Genomic DNA, 14,499 nt, shown 5'->3' with positions numbered 1-14,499 from the left:
ACTCAGTCTGGCCCTTGGCACAAACAGAGTTTCGATAGGAGATGCCCAAGCTTGTCGCCCCGTTTTTCTTCTGCCTCCTGTCTGTCCATGGCTCCAGTTCCAAGGCTTTGTGTCCTACTCTAACTGTCAGGGGTCCTCAACTACTCCCTCACCCACAGGAACGATGAGACTCAGAGCTGGAGTGATTCATCCGTGACTCTGTCCTGCACCTCATTCATACACCGACGTGTAACCAGAGTCGGTGTCCCGCATCCTCCAGGGGAGGGGGAAGCATGGGATCCTGGGCTCTGTTCATGTAGGAAACATGGGAGTAGACCCGGAGAGCCAAGAGAGGTGAACAGTCACTTAGCCCATCTGACGCTGCCTGAATGGGAGAGGATACCTCGTGTGTGCCAGTGTGTTGCGGCTTAGCCTATCAGGACCTCATTTCTAGGACTAGGAAGGGCTAGCCTGCCAACCCTGGCAACTGCCCCTAACCCCTGGTCTCCTGTCCTAGCTCCCTGGGAATTTGCATGTTCAAGCTAAACTACTCCCAGGGTCTCTCTGCCTTGTCTATCCTGCTCTATCAACGTTTTTGTCTCATCTCAGTGCCCCCGCAGTCTTCCCCGAGGTGACGGTGGACATCGAGTCCAGTGAGCAGGTTTATTCACATTGATCCCCTTTTGCTCAGGGCCCTGGAGAGTTAGGAAGACTAAACAAAAACAGCTTTCCTTCCTCCTTCCGTTCCTCAAGGAAGCCAAATGGTCCCCTATGAAAGACTACAAAGGACCTGAAGGAACTTAGTAGGGTTTGTACCTGAGCAGGGCTTGGTTTCCCCAGGCTGCTGGCAGACTGCCACAAAGGCAGGTGAGCCCCACCCCACTCTGAAGAGAGAAGACTCAAGGAGCTGGCCAGGACCATTTTGAACTTTTTTGGAGGGAGGGACCACCTCTCTGGTGCTGGGGCAGGGTGCATGGGGGTTTGCTTCTAGCCTACTTTAAGGGAGGGGTGGGGCATGTTCAGGAAGAGGCTGTTAGGGGTGGGTGGGAAGGGTTGCTTTTCCTTTGGGGTTAAAGGCTGTGCAGCACGTTTTACAGCAGCTGGGGAGCAGGGCTGTTTTTTATATTCTTGTGAATGGAACTGCTCTTGCGGAATGATTTTTTTAGGGGGGGTACACTTTAATTTTCAATTGACTTTATTAAATGAAAATCCAAACCTTCCATTCCTTCCCTTCCATTGCCCTCCCCCAGTTCACACACCTCCCTTCTTTTCCTTGTGTTAAGGAGGGAATCTTGAAGGATGAGTTCTTAACCCTTTATATCCCACACTCTGTCTTCCAGGTCTGAGACATACCCATTTTTATGGTCAGTCTTAGCATGTTTTCTTAATGTGAAACTCACCCCAAGCCCAGGAAGGATTCTATGACATATATTACAGAGAGAATTCTATATAAATATATATAAGTATTATAGATTATATACACATGGGCATGGGCTTGGATGCCCCTTGCTAATTCTCCTACCTAGGCCTCAGTGTCTTTCTTGGCCTGGGAAGGTGGAGGGAACCCATGTTGGAGAAGGCCAGAGGCTGTGTTCAATGACACTAAACAGAATGTGGTGGCAAAAAAAAATATATATATATATACAAAAGTGATCAATCATGGCAGCACTTTTTTCCTTCTTCTGATCACACTACTTACTTCCTCAATAAAGTAGTCAGGGATAACCAAGTTTCAGTTTTCATATCTGAGCAAGTCTGTATTTTTTTCCGCTCTAGAATGTTACTTAATTTTTTATGTTACCTTGCATTTCCATAGGACCACTGAAGTCACTAATTAATATCTTAAATACTTTCATTCTCCTGATCTACTCATTAGCTGTTACTCTCTCTAGCCTTATGGGTTCTTTAGCATTATGGCCTACTTACTCTGAAAGGAGCACTTGTTTATAATTTGAGAAAAAAAGCAAGAGAAAACAAAACAAAACAAAAACAAAAAATCATAAACCTTCACCTTAACTTACTAACTTATTTTATATCAATATAAGTGAGACTGAGTACCTGTACAATGTTTATAACTTTAAATGATGTAAATGTAGTCCTCTTTATAAGTATCTAAGGTTTATAAAACTAGTGAAAGAAATGTGGCAGGAGTCATTTGCTCTGTAGTCCCATGACAGAATTAAAAAGGCATGAGAACCACTGATTATCTGGGAGAGAGAGAGTGAGAGACAGAGATAGAGACAGAGACAGACAGAGGATCCAAAGAGAGTTATTTATTATAAAGCATTCTTACAAGGGCAATAATTCATTCCTGAGAGGAAAGCTCTCCTTACTTAAGCACCTCCTGTAGATGATTAATACTTGTTAACATTGTTACAAATTAAATCAGAGTTCTGTCTGAGTTTCAGAGGACAAATGCAAACCACACCTCTTCTGTTATGTGTTGAATTCCTTTCCTCTACACATGACCACATCATTTACTTGTTGGTACATTCCTTTCTCTTATGCCTAGTAGATCACCCTAATCATTATTCTTTGCTTTTTCTTCTTTGTTTTTTTTATTACCTGATGATATCAATCAGAATATATGAAATTAATAAGTTTGATGTCTCATTTCTGACCAAAAGTCATTTTTTTATTCTTAGAATCTTTATTTATGTATTTTTTCCCTTGTATTAAAACACCCAAATAATTATCTGTCTCTTGGTCTCAGCACTTTCATTTTTAGCTTACTCTTCACGCTTTTCCTGAGATTTTCCCAAAACGTTTGTAAAAATAATTCTTCCCCACATTTATAAAGAATGAAACCTTTGTTTTCTTAGGACTGAAAATGGATTTTTTTTCATAAAATATATTCTGATTATAATTTTCTCTCACCCAAACCTTCTGAGATCCTCCCCACATTCCTGCTTGCCCAAATCCTCACTCTTTTTTTCTTTCTCATTAGAATACAAGCTTACATCTAAATAATAATAATAATAATAATAATAGAAAATAAAAACAAACTAACCAGAATATGGAAAACAAACAGGAAAAAAAGAGCCAAAGAAAAAGCACTAGAAATATATACAGACACTATGACACATACACAGAAAACCCATAAAAATAGGAAACCCTAATATATAAGCAAAAAATCTGTAAGGAAAAAAATACCAAGGCAAAGCACCATGAAACACACACACACACACACACACACACACACACACACACACACACACACACAAATACAGATTTTGTTCTGGCCATGTATTGCTGGGCATCAGGCCTGTTCTTAAATGTATGGTTTGTATATCCAGTGTCTTAGGCTTTCTATTGCTGTGAGGAGACACCATGACCATGGCAACTCTTATGAAGGAAAACATTTGATTGAGGATAACTTACAGTTTCAGAATTTAGTCCATTATCTTCATGGCTGAACATGGTGGTGTATAGGCAGACATGGTGCTGGAGAAGATGAGAGTTCTACATCTTGATCCACAGGCAACAGAATGAGTCTTTATACCACATTGGGCAAATGCTTGAGCATATGAGACCTTAAAGCCTATATCCCCAGTGACATACTCTCTCCAACAAGGCCAAGCATACACACACATGAGTCCATGGGGGGCATTCATATTCAAATCACCACACCCAGGGAGACTCTTGGAAAAGACTACTTTTCCTTTACCAGATGTCATCAATTGGAGACAGATACAAGGTTAGGGTTGTGTGTCCACTTGCCCTCTCAGCACTAGGACTCCATTTGGCATAGACTTCTCGGACCATATGCATGCTGACACAGTATCTGTGTGTTCATATGTGCGTTGTTTCTTCTGTGTGTCTAATGTTTTCTTGGTGTCTTCAATCCCATCTAGCTCTTAAAATCTTTAGGCATCCTCTTACACATAGTCTCCTGAACCCTGTGGGAGTGATTTGATGGAGACATCCATTTAGGACTGAGAGTTTCAAGGTCTCTCACTCTCTACACATAATCTATCTGTGGATGTCTATTTTTCTTCTCATCCAATGAAGGAAGAAGCATCTCTGATGCTGGCTGAGCAAAGCACTGATCTGTAAGTATAGCAGAATGTCATTAGCAGTCATTTTAATATCATACTCCTTTACCAGAATTACAGTATTCGGTTTTTCTCTACATCCCTGGTCTAGCTAGTCCCAAGGTCTTGATTTCTGAATAATGTTGGGTATGAGTTCCATTTCATCTTAATTGTGATCAGATAGTGGTTGTTTACTTTAAACATTATTTTTAATCATCCTTGAGCCTCCACTAAGTAGTATTTAAATTAGCAAAAGAAGAGATGAAACTATTAAATCAAAAATATAATTGAAAATGTCCTGTGTGTTAGTCATCACTCTTCTATTACTATGAAGAGACTCCATGACCAAAGCAATGCTTAGGGAAGAAAGCATTTACTTGAAGGTTTTATTGCAGCATCAGAAGGTCAGTCCATTACATAAAGGAAGAGAATATGGTGGCAGGCAGCTGTGGTGCCAGACATTTATATCCTAATTTGAATGCAGAGAAAGATAACATAGAGATAGAGGTAGAGGTAAAGAGGAGAGAGAGAGAGAGAGAGAGAGAGAGAGAGAGACAGAGAGAGAGACAGAGAGAGAGAGAGATACTAATGGGCCTGTCATTGACTTTTGAAGCCTCAAATCTCATCCCCAGTGACATATTTTCTGCAATAAGGCCACATCTACTTTCACAGACAACATTTCCCAATCCTTCTAATCCTTGGTGACTAAGAATTCAAGTATATGAGTCTATTAGGGGCTCTTCTCATTCAAACTACCACATCTCATAAACATAGAAATGCATTTTTTCAGGGAATGTGTTTTGTAGCCTTTATCCCTTCTTTCGTTTCACCTCACAGCTTTTTAACCTAGTGAAAACCTAGAGGAGACCAACGACACCCACATTTCTGTCTCCTCAACCAAGTGTTTGCAACAATTTGTCAATTTTTTCCTTCTCTCTCTCTCTCTCTCTCTCTCTCTCTCTCTCTCTCTCTCTCTCTCTCTCTCTGTGTGTGTCTCTCTGTCTCTCTGTCTCTCTCTCTCTGTCTCTCTGTCTCTCTCTCTCTCTCTCTCTCTCTCTCGTGTGTGTGTGTGTGTGTGTGTGTGTGTGTGTGTGTGTGTGTGTGTGTTTGCTCAGCTTCTACAGTTCATCTGAGAATATGGCTGGTGATGTTATTCAGAGCCCGGGTTTAATAACTTATGTGATTGGTTGACCTACTGGTTGACAATTTTATGTATATATTCACTTGAATATTCACAAGACATTTACAACTACATGTCATACTGACTATCTAATCTTGCCTCCAAGACTTCACAGATTTCCCCAGCTCAGGTAATGCCACAATTTCCCTGTAGTCCAAATGCTTCCAGTTACATGTGATGCCCTCCTCAATATGTGAATATGAGCTATTGCTATCTAGGTGTAGTAGTATAAGATCTTCTCAGATTACAGCATTTCGTCCATAATTTCCTTAGAACAAAAGGCAAAAGACTTAAATGGCATAACAAGTGCCAGACTGCCTAATTGCTTATTAAATCAAGTGCTTAATTTCAGTAAGGCCATGTGACTTCCTCTATGTTTTTAAATAATCCAGTCGCTCTTTTGTCAAATGATATCTACATCAATGTGACCTCAGGCTAAAGGATCTTTTCTCTATGTTATATCCTTGTGAACATTTCAGTGAGTAAATGTCAATATTTTAATTTGCTGCAGGCCACAGGAATATAACATAAGAACTCAGCTGGTTATGGCAAAGTCACTACCTGGAGGGATCAGGGAATTCCTTCAGAGGAAGCCAAATCCCAAGGAGTTTTTGGTGTTAGTTGGCTTGTTATATATCAGCTGTATTCTGTTATGAAAATCATGTGTGCCTTCATAGTTTTCCCAATTGGTTTTTCCTTAAGAAGGGCTAACAATGTGGACTGATCACTCTCTAGACATACACATTCCGGGTATTTGGAGAACAGCCTCAGGAAAGGCTTTCTCTGGAATCAGGTATCTCCCCTAGCCACTTTCAAGGACTAAAGGAGACACCACCCAGGTGGTCACCCAATTTCTGAGGACTAACAGTGATAACAACCCACAGGCGAGTCTCCTGACTTAAGGTAAATTCCACAAGGGGACACAGCCTAGGTCAGGTAGACATTAAGTAATAGCTTTATACAATTTAGCTCAGACCCCTCCTTTCTTACAACCTTACTAAATTTATAGACTTCTAACTCCTTACCTAACCACTTCTAGGAATATTTAGATAATCTTCTGTGCTAACAGCTATGCTCAGCCAGAACTCCCAGTTCAAGCCTCCCTGTAATTATCATTATTGGTAGCATCCGGCCAGGTCCATCACCAGATGGAGGAAAGTAGCTTATCAGAGATACCTCTGTACTCTCTAAGTACAGACTTAAGCATCCAGGCTACCTGTTTGAGAAGGCTTGGCGGATGTGCCAATTAAGCTTAACTTCCTCCTTTCTGTTCCAAACTCTCTGTGTGATATCCATCTTTACATGGCTTATTTTTTATATTACTTTTACTTTCTCTTTAAAGACTTTATTATTTTAAAACTTTCTATTTCTTTATATAACTGTCTATGTTCCTTTTCCTCTCTCTTCCAAGCCTATGTACATTTTTACACACATTGTAAAGCATTTAAAGTCTTGTTCCATCTGAATCTATCTTATTGCAAACTTATTGCTTTAAACTGTAGCCTTCTAAGCCTGAAACAGCTCTGTGGCTGCTGGCTCCACCCCCTTCAGCTTCCCAACATGTCGGTGGTACGTTTTCCACCAGCTCTGGGAGACATCGTGGGTCTGTGCTTTTATCCAAGCAGCGTGTAGCCCAGAAACCTTTTTTGTTTTGTAACTAGCAAAGGCTAAATCCACCACGCCGCTTAATGTGCCACTTGCAGAAGCCTCATTCCCGCCATACTACAGGTCAAGCACACATGCCAGGAACCCGCCAGTAACTCAAACCGGCGGCTGCCGCTCATTTGAGAGAGAGAATTAGGAACTGTGGGGCGTTTACCGACGTCACCTTTCCTGGAGAACTTACCAACGTCACTGCTCCGTGTGTTGAGTTCTGAATCCTCAGATCACACTTTATTGGAGCGCCTCTTGGTTAAGGGACTTTGTCTTTAGTATTTTTTTTTTTCATAACACCGGCCTTTATCCCTGTTCATTTGTCCTTTTTTTTTAGTCCCTCTTTTTTTTTCTTCCCTTTTTTTCTTTAGCCCCTTTTTTCTTTAGCCCCACGTTGGGCGCCATTTGTAGCTTGTGTTTTCCTGCCTGGCCCACAGTCAGGACAAACCTCTGCCACCCGCCAGTCCCACAGCCGCTCAGACCCAACCAAGTAAACACAGAGACTTATTTTGCTTTCAAACTGTATGGCCGTGGCAGGCTTCTTGCTAACTGTTCTTTTATCTTAAATTAACCATTTTCTTTTATCTTAAAGTAATCCATTTCTACAAATCTATACCTCCCCACGTGGCTGGTGGCTTATCAGCATCTTCACATGCTGCTGGTCATGGCGGCGGCTGCTGTGTCTCTGGTCTTGGTGGCGGCTGCAGCCTCTCTGGTCATTGCGGCGGCTGCAGCGGCTCCTTCTGCCTTTCTGTCCTTTTATTTCTCCTCTCTGCTAGTCCCGCCTATCTTTCCTGCCTAGCCACGGCCGATCAGGTTTTATTTATTAACCAATCAGAACAACTTGACATACAGACCATCCCCCAGCACAGCCAAGTGCAGACCATCTCAAACACCTGCACTCAGGCCCATTGTCCTAATCATCTTCTATGCGGACCTGCTGGTAACGCCACAAAGAACCCAAGAAGGGCTCCCACAGGACATACAAATCATCCCACAGCACTTCCCCTTTTCTTTATTTTTAATTTTTTTAAAAAGGAAGGTTTTAACTTTTACACATCTCCAAAGCCAGCTTGGTATATTTGGGAATTTGGGCGTAGCTTCTCTTAACTACTTCCTGCTGGAGGGGGGCGCTGTACCTTATGGGACGCAAAGAATATTTAAGGATCATGGAGTAGTCCGTGAGGCTGTATCGTCTGAGCCAGTTGCCTTGAAACGATTCTGGATGTTGGATCATCTGGGCCATGGTGTCATCAGAGACCTTTCAGGTGGTCTTGGCTGGTCAAACCTGATGTATCTTAATCTGGAACAAATCCATAGCCTCTGGCTTTCTGTGAAAACAAAAGCAGAGTCTCCTTTCCAAAGTAACACATCCTTATATCCAAATTTTAAAGTCAAGATATCTTTAATATATACATATTGGTTTAACTCAACATCTTTTACGATCAAATGTTTTTCTGCAGTTAAAAATCCCAAAGACAATATTTTTTTTTTTGCTTTCAAACTGTATGGCCGAACAAATGGCGCCCAACGTGTTGGCAAGAGTTTCTACCTAAAACCTGAGAAAAGATTCTAAAATGGAGCTAAAAACAGCTTTCTAATTGTCTCTCTCAAATGAGCAGCAGCTGCCGTTTTGAGTTACTGGCGGGGTGACAAAGATTTGTCCTGACTGTGGGCAAGGCAGGAAAACTCTAGCTACACCTTTTCCAAATCTTACCTCCAGTTCCAGATCTCCCTTTAACTATCACCAGAGGCATCTACCTGTACACAGGTTGCCCAGAGACTGAGCACACTTTCCCCCACCCTGCAGAAAAAAGGCAGACAGCTTGGACAGATTGGAGCCAAAGGAAAAAAAGAAGACAGTTTTATTTTCTCCCATTGACCTAGCAACTTATAGATTTTTAACATCTTTTACCAAACACATTTAAGATTATAGTTGTGCACATAAGATCCCTCTTCTTAGATATTACCCATATTTAGCCTTTAGTTAATTCATTAGTCACTTCCCCTTTGGGTTGCAAATGGTAATTAACAACTAGTGCCCCTCTTTGTGATTCTTACTCACCCCTCCATTTGATCCTGATAGCAGACAATCACTGCCTGAGGAAGTTCAGGCTGAGTGTCTTGGGTGGAGGGGAGGATTGTGATTTTGGGGGGGGGATATATAACTGTAAAGCAAGGGACAAGGGGACGAATTAAAGCGAATGGACCAAAGAACTCTGCGTGCGTAGATTGATTTGCTGGCCTTAAAGAATAGATTCTCGTTCTCCCTCTCTTTTCTTGATCCAGCTAGGATCTCCCGCTCTCTTTCCCTCGACCGTCGCTCTTCATTGGTCCCACACATGTCCAGGCTGTTCATGTAGATCTCATCCATTTCTCCGTGTCTTTCTTGGTGTCTTTCTTGGGGTCCCGTTTTCCAGGTAGCCTCACTGGTGATGTGATGTGAGTAGCAGTCCAGTCATCCTTGTTCCACATCAAGCATCTTCCTATGACGGAGTACATACCATATTTGTCTTTCTGAGTCTGGGTTACCTCACTCAGGATGATTTTTTTCAAGATCCATCCATTTGCCTGCAAACCTCATGATGTAGGAGACCATGGTAAATGAAGACCACATGAGAAGGGGAGGAAGCAGAGAGCTAGGGCAGCCCACGGAGATCCACAAAGATAACCCCGCAAAAGACTGCTGGCAAAGGTCGAGAGACGGCCGGGACTGACCTACCCTGGTGATGGGATGGCCAAACACCCTGATAGTTGTGCCATAAACCCCATCCAAGGACTGAGGAATCTGGATGCAGACATCCATGGCTGGGCCCCTGGTGGAGCGCTGGGAGTCTAATTAGTGAGAAAGAGGAGGGTTTATATGAGCAAGAATTGTTGAAGCCAAGGTTGGATAAAGCACAGGGACAAATAACCAAATGAATGGAAGCACATGAACTATGAACCAAAGGCTGAGGGGCCCCCAACTGGGTCAGGCCCTCTGAATGGGTGAGACAGTCATTTGGCTTGATCTGTTTCGGAGGCAGCTGGGTGGTGGTGCCAGGTCCTGTGCTCATTGCATGAGTTGGCTGTTTGAATCCTGGGACTTACACAGGGACGCTTGGCTCAGTCTGGGTGGGGGGGACTGGACCTGCCTGGACTGAGTCTATCAGGTCGATTCCGGTCCTCGGGGGAGACCTTGATCTGGAGGAAGTGGGAATGGGGGTGGGCTGGGGGAGGGGGAGAAGGCGGGGGGGAGAGCATGGGAATCTGTGGCTATTATGTTGAACTGAATGGTGTTGTAAAATAAAAAAAATAAAGAATAGATTCTCAGCTGGTTGATAGATTCTTCCGCGGACCCTGGAAAGGAGACTATTAGGGGCTGGACCCCAATAGTCCCAGAAACTAATTATTCCTAGTATTTTTTAAAACTATAAGTTTTTGTCTCTTGAATAATTTATCTTTATCCCCCCCAAAAAAAATTATTCAATGTATCTTGCTCTTTTCTCACTTTAAAAGCTGTCTTATTCTAAGTTGTTATTCCATGTTCATCCAGTTGATAACTCTGGGAGGCCTGCTCTTTTCCATGGGGAGACAGAGGAGGAGTGGATATGGGGGATGGGAGTAGGGAAGTGCTGAGAGGAGTGGAGGGATGGAACACTGTGCTCAGCATGTATTATATCAGAGAAGAATAAAAAATTGCCTTTTCTTTTCTGTCCGTTTCTACACAATATAAACTCCATATAGACTAGACAAGCATAACATAGTCCCAGTTCTTCTACAATGTGTTCCTAGAAACAGGAGAGTAGCATATTCTCAGTAACCAACTTTAATGAACAAATAACCATATCATTATTTTTTGTACTGTAGCTACAGATAGCACCTTTAAACACCACACTCTATGGTTATATCTAATCTGCAATTGCAACAGATAGTTAAGTTTCTTAATGAATTGTCGTTTCTGAGTACAGACAGCACAGGGTATGATAGACTTTTTAACTCAATATTTAATTCCAAGGTTTTATAGTAGTACACACACATACACAAAAGTAGAAATTGTGAAGAAATGTCCACTCATTTTAGTGACATTAAATTAGTATATTTACTTCACAGTAAAGGACATGATAAAGTTGCTCAAGCCTTAACAATACAATTTTTATATTCCCACATATTAACAAAATGTGTCCCAAATCACTGACTCTAATTCTGAGTAAGACTTGACTTTACTCTGCCCCCAGTTTCAGAATAGTACCATGTTTCTGATTTCAACTCTTTGTGTCTATCTTGTTACTACCTCTCAAAGGATAAAGACATCAATACATTTCTTTTCTAGGAACTGAAATCATATAGAAATAAGACCAGGAGTAGTTAGGGTTGAAGGATAATGCCATACACCCACCACCGGGTCAGCATTTCTTCTCCCCAGAGACATCCAGTCCTCCACTATTCTCTAAAGACTTTCCTGCCCAGTAACACTTTAAGTCCTAAAACTGTAGTTCAGTAAATTCCTTCCATCTATACTTGAGTAACATCAATAATCATCATTTGAATAATGATTGTTGCAAAAGGACAGACATTAAACATTAAAAGTATAGCAATTAACATAAATAAGTTCGATTTTATCTGTTCTCTTTTGTTTCCAATTCTGCCATTCTAATATAGGACCTAGTTCATATTAAGCAATGCCATTCAGATACATCCACAGGCCCTGCAGTGGGGAGAATCTGAAGTTGTGGGAGGCAACACCATTATCAGAATGTATGAAACAAAACTATTTTCAATAGTACAAAATATAAACAATAGTTTAATTGTATTTTATAATATACATTTTTAGTTTATTCAAAATTTCAGTGGCTCTTCCTTTTTATATCATACATCAGTGAATTTATTTTTCTATTCTAAAACATACAGCATCACATGTTTATATTTCCACACTGAAATTCTACAAAGGAATTCTGGTATCCTAGATACAGCCACCAGCCACTCTCTTAATCTCTCTCTCTCTCTCTCTCTCTCTCTCTCTCTCTCTCTCTCTCTCTGTGTGTGTGTGTGTGTGTGTGTGTGTGTGTGCAGAATATCAATTACTTAATTCAAATTGATTGTATATGAGTGAATCAATATTCACTAAGGCAATTGCAAACTCCATTAATATAGATGATTTAGTCTAGATCATAAGATACTATTCAATAATTGCAAAGTAGCTTTTCTGTCTCATTTTAGTGAGCAAATGGCCAGTATCACAGTGGAATGAATCCCTAATATTCCAACAAACTATGAACCATCATTTTGATATCTACCGATAAATTTTTAAAGCTCAAGTCAAACTTTAGACAATACTTGTCTCATAAAAGATTTTCTGAATATTTTACCTTCTTTATTAATATGTAAAATGCATATTCAGAAATAGGTTCTTAGAGGCATTGTTAAATGATCAGTAACTCCAGGATTTCACACAAAGCAGATGAGCATGTTGATGTGACATTTTAATATACAATAATGAGCTTAAGGATTAAAATAGAAATCAATAAGAAGTACTTTTATCTATACTGCCATTAACTTAATAACATGTGACAGTTTTATTAGCTTAGGAATCTCAATTGTTTTGTTTTATTGTTCTCTAGAATGGCTATTTCTGACAATCAGTGATTCACCCTCTGTATTTATATGATTGAACACGCTGCCTATCAGTTCTGCCTCATAATTGAACTAAAAATAACAGAATACTTCAGGCATTTTTTTTCAAAGGTCAGGGAAGAAATTTAAGATCTATTAAAAGGAACTATAGATGAAAAATATCTCTTGAATAAAGTACTTAATTTCTAGTGAGTCCTAATTATTTCATAGTTTGAAATAAAATTTCAAAACTTAATTGCCAAAAATAAGTTATAGATGTTATCCATATCATATACAATGTTAGCTTCATGCCATAAAAAATGTAGTCTTTGAATTTTATTATGCTCTATATTAATATTTACTTTGAAAGAAATACTAATCAATATATTTATGGCCTAATGTCAGAGAATTATTATGGCATTTTGGTAAAAATGATATTTTGACTACTGTATTTCTTTTCTGTTGTTATGAAAAACACCATGACCAAAAACAACTTTGCTCTGTATTTTCAGAGAAATGAGATTCCCACAAGGCAGAGAGGCAACAGCAACAAGTGACAGGCATGGAAACAAGAGCTAAAGCTAGGGAGTGAAATTCTGAAACCCAGGATAATCAAAAGAGACTGAAGTGCAAAAGGGACATGTGTTTTATTCATTTATTTGTTTGTTTATTTATTTATTTTGATTTATCATTTTTCCTTTCTTATTTATATATTTTTTTCATTTTACATACTAACCCCAGTTCACCCCACCCTCTCCCCATCCTGACCCCCCATCCACTCCTCAGAGGGATTAGGGACTCCCTTGAGTAGGAAACAAAGTCTGGCATACCAAATTGAGGCAGGGCTTAGCCCTTCCCTCCTGCATCAAGGCTCAGCAAGATATCCCGCTATAGAGAATGGGCTCCAAAAACCCAATTCATGCACCTGGTCCCACTGCCAGGGGCCCCACAAACAGATCAAACCACCCAAATGTCACCCACATTCAGAGGGCCTAATTCGGTCCCATGCGGGATCCCCAGCTGTCAGTCCTGAGTCTGTGAGCTCCCACTAGTTCAGGTCACCTGTCTCTGTGGTTTTCCCCATCAATATCTTGAAGCCCTTGCTCATATAATACCTCCTTTCTCTCTCCAGTGCTCTCCAGGAGCTCAGCCCAGTGTTTGGATCTCTGCATCTGCTTCCATCAGTTACTGGATGAAGGTTCTATGATGACAATTAAGGTAGTCACCAATCTGAGTACAGGGGAAGGCCAGTTCAGGCACCCTCTCCACTGTTGCTAGGAGTCTTGTTAGCTGGGGTCATGTTTGTGGATCCCTGGGAATGTCCCTAGCACCAGGTTTCTCCCTAACCACATAATGTCTCCCTCTATCAAGGCATCTCTTTCCTTGCTCTCATAAGGGTTTTAATCCCAGAGCCAGTCTCCAGTGATGCACTTATGCCTACAAGACTGTGGGGACTACATCTCTCTAAACACTGCCACCAACTGGGGATCAACTGCTCACATGCAAGCCACCATGTATACTAATTGTGCTAGATAAGTAAATCTTAAGACTAGTTGAACTGCTCAAGAAACAAGTAAAAAGTTGGTAAAGCAAAAGAACTGCTGCTACATTTTGACACCTCAGCCCTCTTTGTAGATAGACTTATCTCATTTGCTAAAGGTGAATGGGAGATATCTAAAGACACCAAAGTTGGTAGATTCTCTCATTTATAACTCCTGTTATTGTGAGTCATTCTATATCAACCATTATTTTCAGGGGCTTAGTAGTTCAACAAGACAAGTTAAAATGAAAGCCATATTGAAACCACAATATATTATTCACCAAAGGATCAGAGCTACAAAAGTTTTTGGAAGATCTTTATAAAAATAATACTTTGACTTGAAAAATCCATCTAAAAAGTATTCCATTAGTTGCTGTATTTAAGCTCAGTTCAGAAATTGGTTTTGCTTATCTAGCACAACTGGTATATGTGGTGGTTTGAATAAGAAATGATCCCCATGTGATCATACATTGGAGCAGTTGGTCCCCAGCAGGGTTCAGGGAGGTTTAAGTGGCTAAGGA

This window comes from Peromyscus leucopus, chromosome 15, assembly GCF_004664715.2.
Source record: "Peromyscus leucopus breed LL Stock chromosome 15, UCI_PerLeu_2.1, whole genome shotgun sequence".
Lineage (NCBI taxonomy): Eukaryota > Metazoa > Chordata > Mammalia > Rodentia > Cricetidae > Peromyscus > Peromyscus leucopus.
The sequence above is the reverse complement of the archived record's forward strand: the minus strand, read 5'-3'. Positions refer to the sequence as shown.